At 38.9% G+C, this 5,518-nt stretch overlaps 1 pseudogene; it reads right to left on the bottom strand.

Annotated features, from left to right (window-relative positions):
- Window positions 1-1,328: 1,328 nt before the first annotated feature.
- On the bottom strand, window positions 1,329-1,969 carry LOC143857958 (ethylene-responsive transcription factor ERF024 pseudogene; annotated as a pseudogene).
- Window positions 1,970-5,518: the final 3,549 nt, after the last annotated feature.

Genomic DNA, 5,518 nt, shown 5'->3' with positions numbered 1-5,518 from the left:
CCTTCAATTCCTTCTTCACTGGGTCAACAATTCAAGTTTCTAGCATTTGATTTGAAGTGTTTCATGGGTGTTTCCTGCATCAGATTTTACAGTTCTCTTTGTGTTAGATGAAATCAAGGCCATGAAGGTGCAACTCGATCTGGGATTTGTTGCTAATGAACAATCTCAAACGTGCAATTCATTGTATCCTCATTTATTTATTTATATTTACTTATAATTTTTCTTAGTCTTAGAGGAAAAAGAGAAATCCTGAATTTGCGAAACATGGGTTCAAATCAATCTAAAATTTGTGGGTTGTGGACAGATACATCGATCCCGTCCCACTCCTATTCGTTTGGTCATTTTACAATTTCAGATTAGAGAATTAAGACCTCTTTGGATACGTCTGAAAATTATTTGCATATAATCTTGTTTACAAATGGTTTTGAAGCTAATTATGATTATTAGCAAATAATGGTTATGAGAGTTTTACAAATGATATGGTCCTCATCTACTCATCTGAGTCGACTCCCTTTAACCTTGACCATGTTCTTATCTGAGCCCGTGTCAACTGAGTATTCGAATGCGACATGTCAAGTTGACTAGGATTTGCTTCGGCCGCATTTTGGCCTGCATCCGTAATTTGAATATGAACTGTTTAATAGCTTCCAAAGAGACCTTAGTGCCCCATTTGTTGATAGGATCAAATTAAAATATTCTTATATGCAAATATGGGGGCTAAATTTGGTGGCATTCCAAGTGGTTCTTGATCTGCGTTGTACTTCAAATTTATATGTCCCCTTAATGGCAATTGGGTGGGGAGATTCAGGGTCATAAAAATAATTCACAGCTCATACTTCCAGATTAAAATGACAGTAGAAGTCATAAAATTGTGATAATTCACATATTAATATGATCTCATGGCTTGTGGGTGATGAGTTAAAGCTACAGATAAATTCCACAATTTTCATGATAAAAAGGCTTCCTTTTTGTCTCTTTGCATTGTTGATCCAGAGGGAAACGAAGTAAAACAAAATACTTAATATTTCTCATATGGGTTATTTCCCCTCTTGCAGCATTCCAAGATGAATCCAAGAAATGGGTCAGTGGTGCAATGACTACAACTTGCCTTCAAAGTAATCTCAAGATGTTTTTTAATGGGTATTGATGTATGACTCTTTATCTACTGATTGGATGATAATGTGAAGATTAATTTCATGAATCTTATTAGATTATCAACAGATAGAGGGTGCAACTGAAGCTGAAATGGAGATACCAAACACTATATATACAGAACAAAGTCCCACACATTCCTATATGCAAAACACCAAGACTGATCAACTTCTCATGGGTTTTGGCTTTTGGCTTTGATCTAAGCATCATCCGTGAAATCCAAACAACTTAACTTGGGATAATTCATGGCTACTCCTAATTAGGGATAATTCCACAGATTCTGATCGCCGGAATTTTCACCTGCGAATTCATCTCCGGTGTCATCGAGACGAGGAGGGCTAACCAACATTCCCTCAGCCATATTTCTAAGAAGATTGGGCATATCAAAGATAACTTCTTCATCCATAAACTCATTCGAAAAAGGCGGTGGTTGTTCATCGGAGACTATTGAATTATTCTCTGCACCTTTAAACATCGAAAAAGAAGCTGCGGCGGCAGCTGCGGCCGCTTGGATGTCACGTGGGGACTTAGAAGCCGGGACCGGAAGCTCGGAAGCCGAGCCGGGGAAATTCAGCTCGGCTTCACGCCCTTTGACGGCTAATGCGGCCACATCGTAAGCCACGGCCGCCATCTCCGGCAAGGGGAACGAGCCGAGCCAAATTCGTTTCGGCTTCTTCGGCTCACGGATTTCCGACACCCATTTGCCGGAGCTCCGACGCCTTACTCCCCGGTAGAAAGGGTGGCGCCCCGGAGGTGGACGTCCGGCGCCGGAGCTGCTGCTGGAATTCGATTTTTTGGTGGCTTGAGAATATTGCATTAGGGTGGTTAAGTTATTGGCGGGAATATGATTTTTTGAAGATGGAGGTTAAGATATTTATATGTTGTGAGATAGTTTGTTTTGGTGGGATTAATAGTAGGTAGATGTATTTAGATTGGAAGGTTTTAATGCAAACCAGTTGTTGCTTTACTGCCTTCTATGTATGTTGGTGTTTGTACAGCTTTGTGTGGATTGCATGGGTGTGTTTGAGTTGTATTGCGTTTGTTTCTTCATAAAAAATTTTAACAGTAGAAAACTCCACATTACTGTAGTTACTGCCTTTTCATCCCTGGGCCACCGCCTCTGGTCTATATTACGACTACTCATTTTACAATACAAGGGGATGGCGTGGGTAAGAATATATCATTTCCCTTTCATAATTCAACTCGTATTGTAAATCTGGATAATCAGATTATTGATCAGGACCGCCCACCAAATGGGTCCCACTTGGATTGGCTAGGGCTTGAAAATTTACTCCAAAAAAAGTGATTCAAACGTTCTGATTGATACACTCCTTTATTGTGGATGGTTGCCGATTTAGAACTTTATTATCAAACCAAAGTGCGAAAATCGATCATAACTTGGCCATGATGATCAGACTGATGATGCTTTGCAATCCACTCGATCTGGCCGATGAAGTTGCTCCATTGATTATTGCAAGGATCTTCCAATCTATGTCCTAATGATCAGATAAATGGAATCATATATAGGTGTTATGGGTAAAATCGGTATACACAGTACCGACCCTCAAATCCATCATTCGTCATTCGACTAGATCCCGTTGACCTCCACAGCAACACTCTTTAACGAACCACACCCATAAGACTACACCTTCATACGGTAACGAACCTCAAAAGAAGTCAAACACAATCACGGGAATCTCGCCATTGTGCGACCAATCCGGACTACCGTTGCATGCCAGACGCGATATTCAAAATTCAAACATCCCTCCCAGGCCACCATCCAAGATCTCCGCCCAGAATCATCCAAAATCATATCTCCACGATTTTATTCTCCATCTATCACGCTCCACGTGGGCTAAATTAAAGGCCTAATTGATATCTCCAAGATCATGGATCTCCCTCCCTATAAAAAAGGGTCTACACACTCAAGCGAAGGCATTCAGTCACTTCTCCTTCTCCCCCTTTGGTTTGGTAACTTGATTTGGCCTTCCTCCATTCATCGTCCATTGTCCATGATTGCCTATTTCTGACTTGAGTGTCGAAGTGGCTGTTCGGAGCCACAACTCCAGGAACACCGACGCTTTTTCTGTGAGCGCAGGATTCCAGGTTCTGCCAAACTAGTTCGCGCAGTCAGATTTTGGGTGTCATCAATAGGTTTGCCTTGGAAGATCAGGGACCAACAAAGAGAGACCCTAAATATCACCTTTCTATAGTAAGTGTCATGCTCCTATTAAGCAAAGACATATTTATAATAATGGGATTAGGGCTTGGTCTCCCAATGCAACACTTCCTTTCTAATTTTGAACTCAACGGGATTAAGTTTAATCATCTAAAACCATGATTAATAAGACTCATAAATATGGATTAAAAGTAATGTGGGCCACACTATGAGCGATGACTCTAACATGCCGATCTTTTCTTTTTGCCGGATCTTTCTTTTTCTGGCTGTGACGATGATCTAATCGGAGCAAACTAATCGAAAAACTATTCTGGAGAATAGTTAAAGAACACAGCCTTTGGTGTTGCAGAATTCTCTTCCTCCATTTCATTGAAATAAAGAACTAAAAATACAAACACAAAGAGAGCTCCACATCAATACCCTGATAATTAACCCACTTACATGACACATAACCAAGTAACTAGCTAACACCTTGTTATCTAAAATGCATAATACCACGATAACTGCTTTGTAACTTAATCATATATACACCATAACAAGTACGTATCATCCAACAAATAAATGGTTTGGATCAATGAATAAAATGGGCTCCAATGTATTTTTTTTTAAGATAACCCCATACAGAAACACTAAAGAAGAGTTCTTAGGATGTTTTCCATGGTTAATAAAATGGTGCTATGAACTTCCCTCTCTTCTTTTTAAAAATAAATGGACTTACATCGTCCAATTTGATCTGAACCCACCTTTCTCATCTGACTCACTAGATGAACGGCCCAGATTTATTAAAGGTGGGGCGAGTGCTAATTCGCCCTGTTACACATATGCCATATGTGTGAGTGCAAGTTGCCATCGCCTTTAATCATAATGAAAAAAGAAAACCCATTTCACTATGGAGATTTTTCTGTAAGGCATGGCGATCAGATGGAATTATGGCTAAGGTGGGGCATCCAGAGATATAAATCAATAAAAGTTCAAAAAATTATGACATGATAATAAATTATATTAAACAAAAATCAAACATATAATCATGGGTTATGGATACAAATGATTTGTTAATTAAAATTTTAAAAAACAGCCTATGATCTGATGTTTGATGGAACAACATATACCATCAGCCTTATCTTCATTTTAAAAAATGGGAAATGATACATTCGTCCCTTTTTCTTACTTGGGCCATTGCTTATAGTGTAAAATGGAAGTCATAAACATGGTTTTAAATTTCGGTTTCGGTACCTATTTCGGACCCCACCGAAATCTGAAATTTGTTATTAAGCTTCGAAATTTGGGACTGAAATTCCGAAATTTTGTTACATTTTTTTAAAAAAATGCCATTTTCTAGAAATTTCGAAGCGAAATTTTGGCTGAAATTTGGTATTTCGCGAAATATCAGATTTCGGGAAATTTCAGTTTCGGTCGAAATTTAAAACCATGGTCATAATTACACTAGTGGGGCTGGGCCAGGGAAGAAAAGTAGGAGTATATATCACTTCCTAGAAAAGAAGGGAAATGTTGTCAGCACCATACGATGATCCAAACCGTCGATTAGATGGACCACAGCCTATATAGGTTGTGCCCCAAAAATTATTTCCATAGGTTGATCCTAACCCTCCGATCTATAGAGGATTTGGATCAACCTATGGTAATGATATTTGGGGCACAACCTATTTAGGCTGTGGCCCATTTAATCGATGGTCTGGATCATCGTATGGTGTGGGCCATACGGTACTTTTAATAAAGTGAGGAGGGCCCTCATCAAAATGCAGTAGTGCTTATAACATTTCCCAAAAATGAATTAAGACAACTTGAATAGATCTCCATTGAGTTCATGTTCATAAATTTTATATTTTATTTAGGGAAATGATAGCAGCACAGCCACTTTTGTTATTTGAGCGGTTCTAGCTTGTCTTTTCTTTTTTAATTGGTTTGTTGGGAACAGTGATAATCTTTTGACAGCCCTGTAAATACTAAAAGACAAAATAGGTTAGCGCAAATAGCAAAACATGTTGTGCTGATATCATTTCCTTTTATTATTTAGGGAAATGAAATCCGCCCTTTAATGTTATTCGTTAAGTTTTAAATGCAAAGAAAAACGTTAAGGGGGTGAATTTATTTTCAAGCAGTGAACCATTCTCACAGAAACCATTAAAGGGGGGATTTTATCCGCTTAGGGGGGGATATCATTTCCCT

Source organism: Tasmannia lanceolata, unplaced genomic scaffold (assembly GCF_043159265.1).
Source record: "Tasmannia lanceolata isolate RefF3 unplaced genomic scaffold, GAP_Taslan_0.1 ptg000025l, whole genome shotgun sequence".
Classification (NCBI taxonomy): Eukaryota; Viridiplantae; Streptophyta; class Magnoliopsida; order Canellales; family Winteraceae; genus Tasmannia; species Tasmannia lanceolata.
Note: the sequence above shows the minus strand (reverse complement) of the source record. Positions and strands in the feature narration are given on the sequence as shown.